This window comes from Notechis scutatus, chromosome 4 (assembly GCF_049901735.1).
Source record: "Notechis scutatus isolate UNSWTSFEM ecotype Mainland chromosome 4, rNotScu1.2, whole genome shotgun sequence".
In the NCBI taxonomy this organism is placed as follows: Eukaryota; Metazoa; Chordata; class Lepidosauria; order Squamata; family Elapidae; genus Notechis; species Notechis scutatus.
In genome coordinates, this window is record NC_142012.1 from 133,930,929 (window position 1) to 133,951,371 (window position 20,443).

Sequence of the window (20,443 nt, forward strand, 5' to 3'; positions counted from 1 at the left end):
CTAGACCTATCTGCAATGTCTACAGCTGAAATCATGAAGAATTCCCCTACATTACCTGACAAACTGCTATTTTTAAGATTTCACATCTGTCTTGTGGAAAAGGTCACTTGTAATTAAGTCATGTTACATCTGAAGGCCTATATCTCTGCTAAAATGTTCTCTAATAGTTTTTGCTTAGCTTTCATCAAATTGCTGGAAGAAAAAATAAGTTGTTTAAAATATTATAGGGACAAAAATATTTTTGTGGTTTCACATGTATGTATACCCTACATAATGGAAAAAATGTTCAGGATAACAGCTCAGTTTGCACATAGCAGACAGTAATCCAAATTGAAGCAGGAAAAAGAGTGTTAGTTTCATTTTCCAGTGTTTTTCATGGAACTGCCAAGATATTAAATAGACCATTGTCAGTACCAATAATTTTGCAAAAATTAAGTTGTGCAAATAGTATTCCACTATAGAAAATGCATGCTATATCACAAGAACATCAGTCAGAATGTATTGAAAGCAAGTGAGATTATCAATTTAGTTGTGAAGAAAGATCTGACGATAAAAATAGTGACAAAAACTAAAGAGTATCATGATGAATCCATATTAAACAAAGTCAATAATATAATTCTGTGCTCATCCGCATAGTTGCCCAGGCAGTTTCTGAGAACTGGACAGGAATAAATGGAAGAAAAAAAATAAAAAAACAGATTTAATTTTTGAAAAAGGCTTTTTAAATTTGAAATTTTCTTCTATTAATAACTGTAGCACATTTCTTTTACATTCAAAAGTACTGCTATACAAACTTTGTTCCCTATGAATTTTACTCCGCTAGTCATAGCTGACTTTAGGGGGAGGTGTTTATCTCTATTTCTTTAAGCTATTAATTGAGCTAGCACCTTCCAAAGATGTTTCCGCAGAGCAAATGGAGAAACATGGAATGCTGTCACCTTCCCACAGTGGTACCTGTTTATCTACTTGCAATTACATGCATTTGAACTACTAGGTTGGCATGAGCTGAGGCAAGTGATGGAAGCTCTGTCACACGATGGTAAGGCTCCAACTGCTAGAGCATAGACTTCTCTAGCATCATTTAGGCCACTGAAGCACTATGCTTCTACTTCTCTACTAGAGTTCTATATAATTATTTTAAAGCAAATTAGTAATTATTGAAAAAATATTTCCATACATATAATCATCCAATAAGTATATTACATTTATCAACATGAATACTTATTAAAGTTTTACTGCCTATAAGCTTACTTTACATCAATCATCACTTTTTGCTTATCCTGGCTTTAATATTAAAGTATAATGGCAATATTCTCCTATCACAAAAATTGAATTTATATGTACCTTACCAGTCCTACGATACAAACGACCCTAAAAGATTATCATAGGACACCTCGTAAAGACCAGTTGCACACCTACCAGATGTAGCAAATCTGGACACTGTGCCAGTAAACATGACTATTTTTATGCTTTTCACTTGCCAATTTTCTGCTCTACCCAATTCTTCAAAATCTAGACATAAATGAGCCTACATACTTATTCTGACCCACACCCTTTTCCAACAAATCAAACACAATCCAAAGGGAACAGAAACCTTGTAATGCTTCTGCAAAATAATTAGCTGTGATAAGCACAAACCTTGCCAAACTGTGCAAGACTTGTCAAAAGATAACAGACAAGAAATAATTTGCAATACAAGAATCTTCAAATACAAACTCAGGATACTCAGGAATGTCCGCAAGGCTGGAGTTTCAAAATGTTTTTACCTTCTGCAAAGAACTTTCATTTCAAAGCTGGCTTTTATCTTCTTGAAGGAGGGGCCATTACCTTGCAGCCTTACTCCCGAGTCGCCTGTGCTGTTGTAGCTGCTCTTTCCTACGAGCAATCCTGTGTGAATGCGCACTTGGCACAGGCTCCTTGGGAACCTCCTCATCACTGCTTCCAGCCCCCACAATCTCTGAAGGCAGCAGTCCACCTACCTAATGGTCCTGGACGCTCATCTGAGTCCTCACTCTCAGTCATCCATACCTGCTGCCGGCTAACCATAACAATACTAAAAAAACAAAAACCCACACACATGCCATTAGTGTAATATTTTATTTACAAGCATTATTTGAGTCCTGTATAGGTTACAGAGGCAATTGTAGAAAACAAACAAATTTATTTTCATAGGCCAGTGGCTTTTTTGCTGGTGCACCTATTTGTCCAGTAAAAAAATAGAACTTTCCCCAAAAAGGTTGCTGAAAGAGTTTCCTGCAAAGGCAAAAAACATTGCAATATGCCATGTGACACAATCGACTTTGACACCTGTGCTTTAGCTAGTACAATTTTTGAAGAAATAGATTTGTAATGGAATACTCTGGCCTGAGTTTGGCATGCACATTTTTATTTATTCAGCAAATAAAAGTGACTCTGGACAACTTAAATTTCTAAAAATCAAAGAAAATATACAGAGCAATATTTATCTAATAGATGCTAAGTGGGTAGGAAACTTTCCTTGAGTCAATACAAAGAAATAGGACCAAAGCTTTCAAGGAAGCTCTGGCTTAATGTACTTGTAGACCTTGACCTTCAAATAATTGTTTAATGGTCACTCAGTTAAGACAGACTTTTAAAAACCTACTTCTGACCTGCCCTCATATAACTGTTAACCCTCCTCTGAAGTCATGTGATGACATTTGGAGCATTTGACAACCTGTGCACATTTACAAGAGGTTGCAGTGTCCCATGGTGATATGTTGGCAATTTGCAATTTTTTGTCAGTTTCTGGTGTTTTTGCCATGTCTCTGATTTGCTTAATAACCATGTGATTTGCTTTGCAACTTGGGTGATCTGTTTTAGAGCACTGTAAAAATGGTTGTAAAATTACATCATGTCACCTAGTGCCTTAAAATTACAACAATGACTTACAAATAAAATTCCAAGCTCCATTTGGCCTGTAAATCTAGCATTACTAGCACTGTACACAGTATACACTTTCCAATATTCTGTAATCTAACTTCCTTTTCTTTCAGAAAAGAGAAGACTTCTGGAAATTAAGAACTTAGCTCTCTTTGACTGTGCTGTTGAAAGGGTCTGGACAAGGTAAACTATTTAACTAGAACCTGCAATTGTTTAATTGGGGTGGCGGGGGGTAGTAATTTGCTGAACTGTGCTTAAGTCAAGTCTTGTTGTCCCATGTTCTTTTTCTAATCAGTCAAATGACCTCTTTCTTTGTGAATATGGATATGAAGGTATTTTATATTTAATCTTATTGATTTATTATCATTTTCAATTTGTTTCAATTTTTTTTTATATAAACATTTTTCTTAAAAATAAATCTAAAAAACAGTTGTCATCTTGTGATCTGCTCACAGCACTGCATTTCCATTCACAAATTTATCAACTGTTTTCCCAGGACCTAAACAACTTTTGCAGTTTATTTCTTTTACCTGGAATGATTTCATTTTAAAATTTAAAGCTTGGGGGGTGCAGTGGCAAAATGGTAGCAGTAGAAATTACCATGCTGCTACCCCCAAAGCAGGAAGCATTGCCTGAACTCAGAAAAGTCTGGAATAGCAGGTTTAAGGCTTCCTATTTTTACTCCATCAGATTTAGACATTTGTTATAGCACAGCTTTGCTCTAGCACAGGGGTCCCCAACCGCCGGGCGCGGACGGTACCGGCCGCGGAACAAGCCTTACTGGGCCGCTGGTTGCTGGGCGCCGCCATCTTTTTGGTAAAAAGTGCTTCCGGTGAGCTTTTCCGGGTAGAAAGCTCACCGGAAGCACTTTTCATCAAAAAGATGGCAGCATCAAGCTTTGGTGAGCTTTTCCGGGTAGAAAGCCATTTCTACCCGAAAAAGCTCACCGGGCATGGCGCCGCCATCTTTTCGTCAAAAAGATGGCGGCGCCCAGTTGACGCTGCCGGGCCGCGGCGCCCAGCTGATGCCGGAACCGGGCCACGGCGTCGAAAAGGTTGGGGATCACTGCTCTAGCACACAAACTGATTATTGTTTCAGGTTCACAAGCATCTAAAACTGATTATTGTTTCAGGCTCACAAGCATCTAAGACAATTGATTTCAGAATATATGAATACATGGATCATGCAGTCAGTTATGGCATGATATCAGATCAAAGAGAAAAGAGAAGAAATAAGTGTAGACAGGATTGACTTAACTATAATGTATAGGCCTATTTTATTTTATCATACTTATTTTGAAAATAAACATACTTTCATCCAGCAGAACATCTATGATAAAGGTAAAAGAGGTAAAATACCTGATGTTAATTTTTTACAAGCTCATTTTTAAAAAAAATATGGAGAAGCAAGATTAATCCATATAGGAGAAGAACAAAAGCATCTACCAAAAGCTGAGTAGAAAACAATATTGCTAGAGCAGGGGTATCAAACTCAAGGCCCAGGGCCTGAATCCAGCCCATGAGATGTTTAGATCTGGCCCACAGGGCTTCCCTGGAAACAGCAAAGAGAGAAAAACAGCAAAAACAGAGCTCAGAAGGGCATCCTGTGGCCCTCCCAAGTTCCGTTTTCACTAACAGGAAGCCATGGCAGCTGAAGATGGAGCTTGCGAGGGCTCCAGGTAACCCTCCCGAGCTCCATTTTTGCTGGCAGAGGATTTCAGGAAGCTTTCACAGCTAAAAAGAGACCTCAGGAACCCGTTTTCACTGGCAGAGCTGACATTAGGACTGAAGACATCTGGAATTTTAGTTGCAGATTGTGAGGTGGGGGGGAGATGATCTTCCTGCTTCAAAGAAGTAAACCCTTTACCTAAGGTTTATCAGCATATTTGTAAAATAATCCAGTTAATTAACTGCAAGAATAGAAAATGCTGGAAGGTATATATAATAATTTTAATTAGGCTAGGACAATAGTATATGCACCTTAGTTAAGAGTGCTCTTGACATAGCTATTGATCATGGCTGATAAAACATCACCAGCTCATTATGCTTCAACTATATATGATTAAGAAGGAAAAGTTATTGGGTTAGAGATGCAGGATATTTTCCACCCTCATCAAAGCTTTCAGCTTTTCTTTTACTATTGATCAATCTGGAGCCTGCTCAGTGTTCTGATTTACCAGCACAAGCCAAGTAAAATCATCATAAAAATAAAATAAAACATAAAAATCTTTATTTTTATACTTTCATCCTTCACACCACTGTACGATAGTTCCTACATATCACAAGAAAGTTGGACCAATACTAAATGTGTGAATGTACATATACTCACAATGTTTGCTGATATTTGTAAAAACAAGACAAATATTATGGATACTTTTCAGAATTCTTCCTTCTTCAGCTTAAGAAGAATTGATCTTTTTTAGTTTTGGTATAGTTTAGTTTTCTTTATAAGGCATTTTTTTAAAAAATTATATGTCTTCTTTGTTTTCTTTATGTCTTGATTAATTTATCAGCTAATCTGAAAACAAATTTCATTGTTTAGAATCATAATTTTGCATGATCTTTCAGAAATGTATAAAGTACTTAAAATGTAAAAGACTGCATCATTTACCTTCAATCTGGGAAAGCCTAATATTTTAATTATAGGAACACATGAAAGAAAGTAGGTATATAAGGTAAAATCCTGGCTATTTTATTGTATTTCAGAATGGTTCTTTGCTGTCCCTGGAGCATTAGTATCTGTATCATGAAGAGTGTAAAAGAAAACTCTGTGAATACTGTGCAGTTCATTCTGGCTGAGAATCCCATTTGTTTAAATACTTTCAATTCAAGTTCCAAATATCAGATGGGCAAGTATAATTTCCTCAAGATCTTACCTTTAGGGACAATAAGAAAAAAAGTATATAAAAAAGAGTGACCAATATATTTGCATTACAGAGAGATTCTGTAACAATTAGGTAGAATTATCAATTGTATTTTAAAAAAGATTACAGGATACTTCCTTGAGGAAAGACCTTGCTTGCTAAATTTTGAGGAAGTATTCAGCTAAGTATTCACAATGAGGTTTGATTGGTTTGCCAATGACAAAAGGCAAACACCCCACTGAGAACAAGCATTCTTTACTTTTAAACTTCTACTATTATCTGTTGATTATGCAACAATGCTTTCAACAAAGCAATGGCTAAAAAGACTTCGGTGGTAAAGGAAACTGGCAGAGTGAGTATCTCTTATGCTATGTAGTGACATTGTTGGTGAATTTCAATTACAGGAACATGAATAGAACTTGACTGAATTCTATATATCAGCTGTTGTTTGGGGATTTGCAGCTTAGTATAATCTTTCTTAGAAGTTGCAAACCCTTGAATACAATACTTTCCTAAAACATTGTTTGGAAGAAAACTCTTAACAATCACAACATTAAGGATTATAATTATATATCATAGTATCTTTCACTCCACTCTGATTGTTCTGTAGAAAAGAACAAATCAATTTATAATCAAGCCAGTTTAAAATCCTAAATGCTATAAGACATAATTATGATATATATATTTATCCAAACTAATGTTGCCACTATGTGATAAAATATACAACAGAAAAGGGAAAATAATAACTACAACTTACAAAATTCCCCAGGCATAAAAGGGGATAGTGTGAGTTACAATTCAGCAATATGTTACCCATCCCTGAATGATAAAACAATCCAAAACACAGTAATCTTATGCATATTTACTCTTAAGAGAATTTACTCTTCCACAATTCCAAATTTCAACAAGTAATTCAGTGTGACTGGAATGTTTATCTTTTGAGGCCAAACCAGAAGAACATAGAATTCATCTTCAATTGGGAAGTTGACAATACAGAAACTCTTAAGAGTATTATTCAAAAACAGAATTTTGTTTTGCAAAATAGTATCCTTTTCTGGCTATAACTTTCCAATTACTTGTTATATATAGAACATAAAATTCTGAATCTGGAAAGAAGTACCTATCAAAACAACTAGTATGGAATTTAATGTCATATTCTGCATAACCTTCCTTTTAATGAAGCAGAAATAAAATCCATGACGACCAAGAGTACTGGAGAATAGGAAATTGGGGAATTCTGGTTCAGGTAATTTTGGAGGTGGTTGCAAGCCTCTAATCAAAAGACAAAACAAGCAAGATGGTAAAACACAGCATCATGATGGGAGCTGTGACTTGTTTATGTGTTCAAAAGGGGTTTCCGCTACCTGCAGGAGAGAAATAAAGCAGGACCAGCTGTTGCTCATTGTGTTGCAAACTTGGCTTACCGTATTTGCCGGCGTATAAGATGACTTTTTTGCCCTGTAAAACATGCCTCCAAGTGGGGGGTCGTCTTATACGCCGGGTCGCTCTTATACGCTGGCAAATAGTAATTGGGAAGCACTGCGGCTGCCGCGGCCGAGGCACTTTGCGCCACGGTGGAAAGCGAATCCCGTGAAGCGAAAGGAGCAGCCAGCCTTCAGGCCGATGTAGGCGGGCCTTCTTCTCCCAGCTCCCAAGGACACGAGGCGCTCAGCGGCCTCCGCTCGCACTGCCCAGCCTCCGCTCGCACCGCCCGGCCTCCGCTCGCACCGCTCGGCCTCCGCCCGGCCTCCGCTCGCACCGCCCGGCCTCCGCTCGCACCGCCCGGCCTCCGCCCGGACCGCCTGGCCTCCGCCCGGCCTCCGCTTCGCACCGGCGGCCTCCGCTCGCACCGGCCGGCCTCCGCCCGGCCTCCGCCCGCACCGCCCGGCCTCCGCCCGCACCGCCCGGCCTCCGCCCGCCCCGCGCACCGCCCGGCCTCCGCTCGCACCGCCCGGCCTCCGCTCGCACCGCCCGGCCTCCGCTCGCACCGCCCGGCCTCCGCCCCCACTGCCCGGCCTCCGCTCGCACCGCCCGGCCTCCGCTCGCACCGCCCGGCCTCCACCCGCACCGCCCAGCTTCCGCTCGCACCGCCCGGCCTCTGCCCAGCCTCCGCTCGCACCGCCCGGCCTCCGCTCAGGTATCGGGCTGGGGCTGTCAGGAGTTATTACCGCTGGCGTGGCTCCGCGCGGCTCCAGTCCCGTGTTGCCTTGGGAAGGAAAGGCAAAACCAGGAGCCGCTGCTGCCGTTGCAAAGCACCGCCGCGGCTCTTCCTTTTTGCCTTTCCCTTCCCAAGGCAACACGGGACTGGAGCCTGCTGGAGCCACGCCAGCGTAACAACTCCTGACAGCCCCAGCCGGATACCTGAGCGGAGCCCGGGCGGTGCGGCGGAGGCCGCTGAGCGCCTCGTTTCCTTGGGAGCTGGGAGAAGGAGGCCCGCCTACATCGGCCTGAAGGCTGGCTGCTCCTTTCAGCTTCACGGGATTCGTTTCCACGGTGCACAAAAGTGCCTCGAAAAAAAAAAGTGCAAAAGTGGAAGGTGTGCGGAAGAGGGGTAGTCTTATACGGCGAGTATATAACAAACTCTATATTTTGAGTGGAAATGTTGGGGGGTCGTCTTATACGCCCAGTCGTCTTATACGCCGGCAAATACGGTAACTTTATAGCCTGTCATGATGTTGCGCATACATAAAAGACAATGCTTGTATTGCAAGAGTCATTCTGATAAAACTACTTGATTTTTTGATGCTTCTATTTATTTTTATATAGTTATTCATTATGTTTTGAATAACATCCATCTCCCCTAAAAAGACTCTATTAAGAGATAGGACATTGGTACTTACCTGATATGCCCATTCTCGGTGAGCTGCGACGAGCATCCAAAGAGGTGCTTAGTCTCTGCTCAGATAGGCTGAGCTTAATTGTTAGGACACTCTTACTCCTCCCTGGCTCCTCCCTAGCATCCCCCCATTTTGGCAAAGACGAGGTGATGCAACTCCCGCCCTCTTGACTCTATTGCTTGTTTGTGGGTTATGATGATATTATTATTATTATCATCATCATCATATTTCCAGATTAGTCATTGGCCGGAACAGGATCCCACCAGACGGATATTGGGTGGGGCTGGATGCTCGTCACAGCTCACCGAGAACGGGCGTATCAGATAAGTACCAACGCACTTTCTCCATTGAGCTGCTCTGAGCATCCAGAGAGTGGGACATACCAAAGCTTGGCTTGTCCTACAGGAGGGTCTCCGTCTGGGCTGGAGTTCCCCCACTGTCAGAGTGGACTCTTTGTAACACCCTCCTTCCAAAGGAGGCCTGAGAAAAAGCAAAGACATCAATTTTTTAATGCCTAATGAAAGGAGATGGGGAAAGCCATGTTGCAACATACCATCCTCCAGATTTTTGGTACAGAAGTAGGTACCATTGGAGCGATCTAGCGTGGAACCGGACCCAAGGAATAATAGAAATACAGGAGATCATTTTCCCAAGTAATTTTGATAAATCAGCTAGAGGTACCCGTCTTAGGGTTCTGATATTCTGAGCTAAAATTCTAATGCTCTCCTGTCTCTCTGGGATAGAAACACTTTTCCTTCAATCATGTCTATTACTGAGCCTAAGTGAGATAATTGAGTTGACTGACTCTTTGCCCAATTGATGGAAAAAACATGTTGCTGAAGAGTTTGCAATGTAATTTGAGTATCCCATTCTGCCTGCTTGGATGAGGAAGATAAGGTCAAAATCTCATCCAGATAGCATTGTAGTCTGACAGGAGTGCCCCTAAGGTGGGCAGCTAATGCTGCCAGAACCTTTGTAAAAGTTCGTGGGTCAGAAGACAACCCAAAGGACAGGCTAATATATTCAGGCAGTATCCTTTTCTGGCTATAACTTTCCAATTACTTGTTATATATAGAACATAAAATTCTGAATCTGGAAAGAAGTACCTATCAAAACAACTAGTATGGAATTTAATGTCATATTCTGCATAACCTTCCTTTTAATGAAGCAGAAATAAAATCCATGACGACCAAGAGTACTGGAGAATAGGAAATTGGGGAATTCTGGTTCAGGTAATTTTGGAGGTGGTTGCAAGCCTCTAATCAAAAGACAAAACAAGCAAGATGGTAAAACACAGCATCATGATGGGAGCTGTGACTTGTTTATGTGTTCAAAAGGGGTTTCCGCTACCTGCAGGAGAGAAATAAAGCAGGACCAGCTGTTGCTCATTGTGTTGCAAACTTGGCTTACCGTATTTGCCAGCGTATAAGATGACTTTTTGCCCTGTAAAACATGCCTCCAAGTGGGGGTCGTCTTATACGCCGGGTCGTCTTATACGCTGGCAAATAGTAATTGGGAAGCACTGCGGCGCTGCCCGGCGAGGCACTTTGCGCACGGTGGAAAGCGAATCCCGTGAAGCGAAAGGAGCAGCCAGCCTTCAGGCCGATGTAGGCGGGCCTTCTTCTCCCAGCTCCCAAGGACACGAGGCGCTCAGCGGCCTCCGCTCGCACTGCCCAGCCTCCGCTCGCACCGCCCGGCCTCCGCTCGCACCGCTCGGCCTCCGCCCGGCCTCCGCTCGCACCGCCCGGCCTCCGCTCGCCACCGCCCGGCCTCCGCCCGGACCGCCTGGCCTCCGCCCGGCCTCCGCTCGCACCGGCCGGCCTCCGCTCGCACCCGGCCGGCCTCCGCCCGGCCTCCGCCCGCACCGCCCGGCCTCCGCCCGCACCGCCCGGCCTCCGCCCGCACCGCCCGGCCTCCGCTCGCACCGCCCGGCCTCCGCTCGCACCGCCCGGCCTCCGCTCGCACCGCCCGGCCTCCGCCCCCACTGCCCGGCCTCCGCTCGCACCGCCCGGCCTCCGCTCGCACCGCCCGGCCTCCACCCGCACCGCCCAGCTTCCGCTCGCACCGCCCGGCCTCTGCCCAGCCTCCGCTTCGCACCGCCCGGCCTCCGCTCAGGTATCGGGCTGGGGCTGTCAGGAGTTGTTACCGCTGGCGTGGCTCCGCGCGCTCCAGTCCCGTGTTGCCTTGGGAAGGAAAGGCAAAACCAGGAGCCGCTGCTGCCGTTGCAAGCACCGCCGCGGCTCTTCCTTTTTGCCTTTCCCTTCCCAAGGCAACACGGGACTGGAGCGCGCGATGTGAGCCACGCCAGCGTAACAACTCCTGACAGCCCCAGCCGGATACCTGAGCGGAGCCCGGGCGGTGCGGCGGAGGCCGCTGAGCGCCTCGTTTCCTTGGGAGCTGGGAGAAGGAGGCCCGCCTACATCGGCCTGAAGGCTGGCTGCTCCTTTCAGCTTCACGGGATTCGTTTCCACGGTGCACAAAAGTGCCTCGAAAAAAAAAAGTGCAAAAGTGGAAGGTGTGCGGAAGAGGGGTAGTCTTATACGGCGAGTATATAACAAACTCTATATTTTGAGTGGAAATGTTGGGGGTCGTCTTATACGCCCAGTCGTCTTATACGCCGGCAAATACGGTAACTTTATAGCCTGTCATGATGTTGCACATACATAAAAGACAATGCTTGTATTGCAAGAGTCATTCTGATAAAACTACTTGATTTTTTGATGCTTCTATTTATTTTTATATAGTTATTCATTATGTTTTGAATAACATCCATCTCCCCTAAATGACTCTATTAAGAGATAGGACATTGGTACTTACCTGATATGCCCATTCTCGGTGAGCTGCGACGAGCATCCAAAGAGGTGCTTAGTCTCTGCTCAGATAGGCTGAGCTTAATTGTTAGGACACTCTTGCTCCTCCCTGGCTCCTCCCTAGTATCCCCCAGTTTTGGCAAAGACGAGGTGATGCAACCCCTGCCCTCTTGACTCTATTGCTTGTTTGTGGGTTGTTATGATTATGATGATGATGATGATGATGATGATCATCATCATCATCATCATCATATTTCCAGATTAGTCATTGGCCGGAACAGGATCCCACCAGACGGATATTGGGTGGGGCTGGATGCTCGTCACAGCTCACCGAGAACGGGCGTATCAGATAAGTACCAACGCACTTTCTCCATTGAGCTGCTCTGAGCATCCAGAGAGTGGGACATACCAAAGCTTGGCTTGTCCTACAGGAGGGTCTCCGTCTGGGCTGGAGTTCCCCCACTGTCAGAGTGGACTCTTTGTAACACCCTCCTTCCAAAGGAGGCCTGAGAAAAAGCAAAGACATCAATTTTTTAATGCCTAATGAAAGGAGATGGGGAAAGCCATGTTGCAACATACCATCCTCCAGATTTTTCGTACAGAAGTAGGTACCATTGGAGCAATCTAGCGTGGAACCGGACCCAAGGAATAATAGAAATACAGGAGATCATTTTCCCAAGTAATTTTGATAAATCAGCTAGAGGTACCCGTCTTAGGGTTCTGATATTCTGAGCTAAAATTCTAATGCTCTCCTGTCTCTCTGGGGATAGAAACACTTTTCCTTCAATCATGTCTATTACTGAGCCTAAGTGAGATAATTGAGTTGACTGACTCTTTGCCCAATTGATGGAAAAAACATGTTGCTGAAGAGTTTGCAATGTAATTTGAGTATCCCATTCTGCCTGCTTGGATGAGGAAGATAAGGTCAAAATCTCATCCAGATAGCATTGTAGTCTGACAGGAGTGCCCCTAAGGTGGGCAGCTAATGCTGCCAGAACCTTTGTAAAAGTTCGTGGGTCAGAAGACAACCCAAAGGACAGGGCGACATATTCAAAATGTTGGTTGCTGTAACAGAATCTGAGAAATTTGGTGTGAGAAGGTCTAATTGGAATGTGTAAGTAGGCCTCTGTTAAGTTGATGGAAGTTAAAAAAATCACCTTTCCTTATGCTGAGCAGAATGGTTTGCAACATTTTAAATTTGCGATAGACTAGAGCACGGTTGAGTCTTTTAAAATCTAGGATTGCCCTCCATCCCCCCGAACTCTTAGGGACTATGAAAAGTAGTGAGTAGAACCCATGCCCTTGTTGATCTCGGGCTAGTGGTTGGATGGCTTTGATTTCCAATAAACGCTTGATCGCTGTCTCCATCAAGTTCCTTTTAACAGGATCCCTGGAGAGAGAGCATTTCATGAAAAAGTCCAGGGAAGTGGAGCGGAACTCCAGAGCTAGGCCAAATCTGATGGTGTCATGGACCTAGGAATCCAACGTAGAGGAATCCCAACAGTCTGCAGAGTCTTAACTGTCCTCCAATAGGAGTAAAATCCCTGGAGTTATCTTGGGCATTGGAAACCCCGGCTCCCTGTTTCCCTAAAGGATCTCCTCCCTTGTGCTCCCCTGCGAGTTCTGTCAGCGAATTCTGATATATCCAGCTGTGGGGCACCCCTATATCCTGGGACTCTCTGGAATCTAGGTGAGAATGGACCTTGATAATAGGGATGAAAGGAGTCTCTCCGAAAGGGCTGATAGGTTCTGTTGTCTGAGCAATGAAGGAGGGAGGGGAGAATCTTCTTTTTGCTTCTGGTCACAATCAGCAGCAGATCTAGAGCAGCGCCAAACAATTTATCCCCCTAAATTGGGGAAGAGGCCAGTTTTCATTTGTGTTTGGTATCAGCTTGCCAATGTCTTAGCCATAACAAGCGACGGGCAGTAACCTGCAATGCCATGGCTTGAGTTGAACATTTGACCGAATTGTATGTAACATCCACAGAAAACTCTGTGGCTGCAATTAGTTTGGCGATGTCTTGATGCACCCTGACATTAGAATTTGGTATGGTGTCCCTCAGGTGACGGAGCCATCTGAGGGAGGACCTAGTGAAGAAGGACGTGGCCTTCTGCAGGGATGTGTAATTATTTGATTTCTAGGTTGGGCAGAGGTTGTGCCTAGATCAGGATAACCAACACCAGGCCACGACCCAGTACTGGGCTGTGGTCCATTTGGAATCAGGCCACAGAAGTGGTAAGGTGAGCACGCATGCAATTCCACTTGCATGAGCGGTGGGCAAGCATGCATGCAGTTGCATTTGAATGAGAGGTGGGTGCACATGTCTACTGCTTGCACAAATGGAGCTGCATGTGTGCATGTACACTTGCCTGCTGCTCACACTAAACCATTCCCTCTCCCCCTGCCAGTCCACAAAGCCAGAAAGGCTGCGGAACTCTGGCTTAGATGACAGCCAACACCCATTCTAACATTTTCATTCTATGCACATTTTTAAAAAATGAACACTTTAAAATAGATTCCAGGAAAAAAAAAATTCTGTATCTACCGTATATCTGGGCTGCAAAAGTCTGAATGATCACTAGATAGCAGCAAAAAGTGATATATTTCTGCATCTTTTTGTTGTCATTATCTCACAAGTTTTTTTGTGGTCCTCATACATAGCCCTACAATTTTTCTTGATAGCTATATGAAATGCTTCTGTAATTTAAGAATAAAATGTGCAGAAATGATATCCATCAAACTTTCAATTTCATACATAATGGTTTTATTTCATCATGAAAGAGATAGAGATAGATATCACTTGATGATCTGGAACATTTAAATACCTGACCATGCTACAGATTTCTATTAGAAGTTATAACCTTTTAGCCAAATGCTGTAAGAAACACTTGAGAAAGTAAAAACAAATTACAATGAGATGAATTTCAACCTGTGTATTAACAATCAAATGTTACTGGCCTTTATGAACTCTACAACTATTTAGTATGTGCCCCAAAGTGATCCTATTCTCTGCTTTCTGTTAAAATTGTGCAACAAACACAATCTATCAAAATCTGCAATCTTACATATCTGGTAGTAACTAGTGATGGGATTCAAATTTTTTTACTACCGGTTCTGTGGGCGTGGCTTGGTGGGCATGGCAGGGGAAGGATACTGTAAAATCTCAAGTCAGAGGTGATATTTGCTGGTTCTCTGAACTACTTAAAATTTCCGCTATCAATTGTCCAGAACCTGCTGAATACCACCTCTGAAGTAAACCCCCTAAATTTAACATGTCCTAATTCTGAAGAGGAAAGTACAAGATTTAACTGCCAAGGTTTAACACAATGAAGACTCTCCTATTGCATAAAGTTTTGCAAAACATGGATGTGTTGCTTAGTGCAATTTCCAAAAGATATGGAAGTACCCTCATTAAATAGGTGCTTTGTTTTACTTTGTGAGAAAGGACAGCAAGAATGGATTCCAAGCTTCTGAATAAATATTAAGTTGCAATCTGCTTTCTGACAGACTGGTCCAAAAAACATTAGTACCAAACTAGATTGATTCAAGCTTTCTAAGTTAGAAGCGGCTTTTCATTTTGGCTGCTAAAGATCAGCTTGTGATAAAGGTAGAAATAATTTAGAAATAAGCAGCTATTAGATTAACTAAAATAATTAGATTAAATTAAATTAATTAGATTACTGATTAACTCCAATAACTGAATCTAAGATTTGGATTGGTTATAAAAGGAAGATGTACTTTAAGTGCAGTGTCATTTCTTGATTTTGTTCCAGGCAATGTTCTAGAATTCATTGAGCTGGCAACTGATCCAGTTCTGATGTCAGTTCTTTTACAGCACTGAGGTCTCTGGGCTTCATACTGCTCTCAATTCTTAATTATTCAGGTGCCTGACTAGATTTCTCAAAATAGGCATTATATTCTGTACTAAATTCCATCTGGTTTATGGAATAAAAAACTCACTATCTAGTCAGTAACTACTGCATTAATAAGAACAAGGAGGAAGTCTATTATCACAGAAAAAAGAATTAACACATTAGAACAATAAGGATATAGGAGGACTTTTTGACATTAAGAGCTATTTGGCAAAGAACCAGAGAACAGATCACATGAAGTGATGAATTCTACTTTGCTGAGGCCTTCAGAGAGGGGCTAAGTAGGCATCTATTCAGGGGTGGGATTGTACCTGGTCAGTCTTGTTCTTTAGAACCAGTTGTTACGATTCTGCACAGTTCAGAGAACCGGCAAATCACTCCACTGGCTGGCCTCTCTCCTCCCTCACACTCCTTACCTGGCATACGCACCATCCAACTTGCCTGCTAAGTTTCTATTTTTCCTTTCCCCCCCCCCCCCTGCCATCAGCTGTCCTGCTCTGCCAGGAGATTTAGATTAGCTAGAAAGCAGGAAATTGTTGGATTTCTTGCTTTCTAGCTAATCTAAAAGCAGAGCTGAATCTTCCTTAGGACTGACGCTTCTATTTTTCAGTGCAGACTCAAGCAATAGATTGCAGAATGGTAGATCTCTGAATGAATCTGTGGTTCTGTGAGCAACTCAATCTACCTGCCTGCTTTGCCTGCTCTTGGGTAAAATTTGCTCTTTTTTATATTAAAAAAATCATTATTTACATACATGGTGTGTTGTGAGTTAATTTGGTGAGTTTTCTTGCTAGCAAATTTTATGAGTTTGCTTGCAAGCAAATTTTATATTACAGACTCAGGCAATAGATTTCAGAAAGATAGATCTCTGAGTGAATCTGTGATTCTGTGACTAACTCAATCTGCCTGCCTGCTTTGCCTGATTTTGGGTTAAAGTTGTTTTATATACAAAATTCAATATTTACATAAATATTTACAATATTTACGTACAAGCCTTGCCCAGCCAGTCACGTGACCACCAAGCCACACCAACAAATTAGGCCACGCCCACAGAACCAGTTAATAAATTTGAATCCCACCCCTGCATCTAGTGGATCCTGAAAGGAGTAGAAAATTGGATTATTAGATGATGTTGAAGATCTCTTCAAACTCCATGATTCTGTTGTTACTTATTAACAACAGATCATTCCCTGAATCAGGCAAAACAATTCAGTTATAATGCAAATGGGTTCATGATTAGCACTAAACCATGATAACCTGAATAAGCCATTATTAAATTAATCCATAGACCACACAAAGTCATCAACTGTAGTCTATAAACTTCAAAGACTGAATTCACACACCATGCCAAGATCTCATATTTTGGTTGGTGTTTTTTTTAAAATTTAATAAATTTGGTTGCCACCCATCTTCCTGCAAAGTGACTATTCTTGGATACATATGCACACACTTATATGTATGTATAACATGTTTAATGTCATAAAGCTCAGTCTATTATTTTGGGGTTTCTGTTATTGTTTTGTTTATTTAAAATAAAGATATTTTTCCAGAAAAGTTAATACCAATAAGTGGACAGAATAACTAATGCTCAATTTAACCAAATGTATAAATTGTTCATGAAATATATTTAAGAAAATCATGGCTTAATATTTCCATGCTGAGGATGATGGGAGTGTAGTCCATCATACCTGGATACCATCATATTGGGAAAGGTTAACTATTAAAAGACACTGATTAGGTTTGTACATTTGTTTCAACCCCCACACTAGAAACTTAAGTTGCAAATTAACAAATGTTGCATAAAGCTAAAACTTTTGACTTAACATGTAAATTGACTTGGACTTGCAGCATGCTCAATACATTTTGCATTTGTCATTAACTTTTGAGTAGTTTAAACTCGTTTATTTTATGTGGATTTCAATATTAGGGAGAAATTGACTTTTTGTCTAACTTGAACTAAAATACGTAAATTAGAGAGCCTGAACATGCAACAATATAAACTTGAAACTACAATTTATCATAGTCTTTCCCAGCAAGGAACTTTTCTAACACCTGATCTTCAAGCCGCATAGTCCTCTATCCAGAAGGATACTGGCACTGCTGTATGAACAATTTGTCCAACATATCTGGACAACAGAAGATCTGGGAAATGGTGATTTACCATGTAGCAGAATCTTGTAGTAAGAATTGTAATGATGATCATGCCTCCATGTGGGATACGTTTTTTTCTATCTGCAATTGGAATTTTACTCTACATTTGGAACCCATTAACAAAGGATTGCACAGATAAAGATAATGGCCAACTGTAATTGTAATTTCATCTCATATGTACAAAGCACAGTCTAGTTGAAACCATGATGACATTATTGTGCACTTGCACCTCATACATAGAAACTCATACATAATTAGTGTTTGGTTTATGTTTTCGGTTTTATGCTAAAATTTCTAGCTTATGAACATACATTCTTCCTTTCTCCCTGATCAAGATTAGAACAAGAATGGAAAATTATTGTATCTTTTCATTGCTATCCTTTGGTTTGTATCTATTTTCTCCCTAGGGCAGAGATAAATATTTTCCCCAGGTAGACTGATAAATACCACACCACAATTTGAAAGACAGTTTTGATTTTACAGATGAGAATGACTTTAAAAGTGCACAAAAATACAAAAACATGAAACAACAGGGAAGTGCTGGCCACATATTCTGGGAACAGACTGTTTACCTTGGAATAATCTTAGTAAACCAACACCAAGAAAAGCAGCAGATGTAGATGATTCAGCTAGAGGACAAGAAGCAGTGTAAGATGGAACACTCATTAGAACAGGGAGGTCTATGAAACAGACAGAAAATAATGTTCAGATGTATTGTAAAGATTCATATTGATGAATGAAAGTGCTCATCCTACATGAACCAAATGTGAAAGAAATATGTATACATGCAATATAATATGCTTTTAAAGCCATCTTCAACCTTAATTAATTATGTACTATGAGGTCAGCATGGCTGTTAACTCCCAAAGTAGGCTTTCTCCAAAATGATCTGAACCAAGGCTGACTTTTCAGAACTACAAACTGCTGTTCCTATATTATATTAGCCTAAGGCTTGGGATTTACACATTCCATTAACATTTGAAAATTGATGAAACTCTAGCAATTATTCAATTTCTATCAAGTACATAAGTATAGTCAGAAGGTAAGAACTGAATCTTGAAGATATTATAGTTTAAAAGCATTTTTATTAAAATGATATTGATGTCTTGGAAAAAGGCTGTTAATAAAGGATGTATGAAGAACAGCACTGCTAGCTAGAATTAGCACTTTCAAAGAAAGAAGAGGAAAAGTAAACAAAGCTATTGAAAAACATAAATTCTATTGAACAATGTACTAGATCCTGACCTCATTAAATATGTTCAAAAATCCATGTTAAAAAGGCTCTCAGAAAGAAAATTCAAACCCACAATATAACTGTGTTTCCAAAAGAAATATGAGAAAAATTCACCTTTTAATTTCAGTGTTTACTAGTAGATTCAATCTTGCAATGTATTCTGTATGCTGTCCCATAAAAAAATAAAAGTGAGTCGGTGGGGGATGGAATATTCCCAGGAATAACAAAGATAATTCTCAGTTTTGGACTGTGACAACCCTATTTTGTCCACCAATTGTAACCATTCAGTCAGGGATGTAAGTGGAATAAATATGCAATAACTTATTTGCGAGAAATGAACATGGAAACAGAAATGCTGAATGAACAGGAAAATAAATTCCTGTTCCTCAAGACATCAACATCCAGCAGATGGAACACCAGTAAAAAGGAGACGAAAGACTGAGCATGACAAATATTTCACTTCAAAGAGAGTTAAACAGTGACCTACACACAGAACTGGGACAAACAGCATCTAGGGAGGAAGGGAGACAGGAATAGTTGTCTGCTCTTGGTACATGGAAAATCCATTATGCTAAGCTTACTCTACCACAAGAAGTCTGGAGACTTAATGAGTATTGCCACAAAGCAGCAGGAGACAGTTTTCACTCAGTAGGCATTGTGAGACACGAGGCTATTTATTTTGGAAGCTAACAAGGATCTGCAACAAAAAGTTTTCCTTGGAAGTCTAAAATATCCCTGCCCCAATCTAACCATTAACCATGATTAGTGGTTAATCAGCTAAGGGGGATCTCATCTATGTCAGTTTTTTTTTTTAAAGTACCATGGCTAATAACTTATGGGTCCCATTGGTTTTACTGGAACTGAAATGGCTAACACAGTTTAACTGCACTGCAGTTACTTCAAGCCTCTGTTCTTACTGGCTGAGTTATACACCTATGTGACATAGGGAAGGGCACTCCTTTCAAGGTTGCGAGTTATTTACAAACTAGGCATATACACAATATATAAAAGATATCCTTTCTTTACCATTCTATAGAAATAATTCCTGGTAGGGTCATTGCTTGTTAAAATGACAAAATAATGAGATTCAATAGGACTGCTGCCTTAAATAGTGGACTCTCAGTCTAATCTATGGTTTCCCACAAAGAGTTACTTTAGAAATGTGGTGTTTCATTTCACAGCTTCCAGTGCATACTCTGTTCCTCAGCAGTGTCTTGAGAAAGTCAGAGTGTCTCTGATGCATTAATAAATTAAGCTCCAGTGCCCTTGCCAGAAAGGAAAGTATTACTTTTCTCCTAAGTGCAAGTGATGAAATTGAGCAGAGGGGTTGTGCTGGGTCAAATAACAAGACACAAATAGAAGAATGGCTTCCATTCTTGAATTTGAGATCATAGGAAGCTCTCTTCATCCAGACTACCTCTACAGTTATAGATGCTGGCACCTATATATACTTGTCCCTAATACACAATTCCATTCCTCTATTTGTAAATTAAATAAAAATCTCAATAGAGACAGGGCCATTCAGCATCCACAATGCAACAAGATATCTTCACCAAACAAAGGTTAAACGGCCAGAAGCTGAAAGACATTGTTGCCTCTTCCCAACTCTACAAACACATTCCTTGAATGAATGATTTCACAATGGAATAGTTTCTATCACCCTGGACAGGACAAGGAGTACTGTTGAAAGGAGAGACTGGGAAAGGACAAAGTTAATTAGCCTAATCACTTTAAGCAAAGCTATGATTAAAGCAATAATTGATAACCTTTGGTC

General features: G+C 41.4%; 1 protein-coding gene across 6 annotated transcripts in view; it reads right to left on the reverse strand.

The window, feature by feature from the left end:
* The window catches only part of SPSB4 (splA/ryanodine receptor domain and SOCS box containing 4), a 189,135-nt gene that overhangs the window by 41,209 nt on the left and 127,483 nt on the right, over positions 1–20,443 (reverse strand). The window contains exon 1 of one of the 6 annotated variants that reach the window (XM_087965015.1): positions 18,008–18,118. The exons of 3 other annotated variants lie outside the window; for them this stretch is intronic. The gene's annotated coding sequence lies outside the window, so the exon portion shown is untranslated. Of the gene's footprint in view, positions 1–1,979; positions 2,054–15,700; positions 15,812–18,007; positions 18,119–20,443 lie in introns of those variants that run through there. 2 more of the 6 variants (XM_087965016.1, XM_087965013.1) reach the window with 2 other exon arrangements.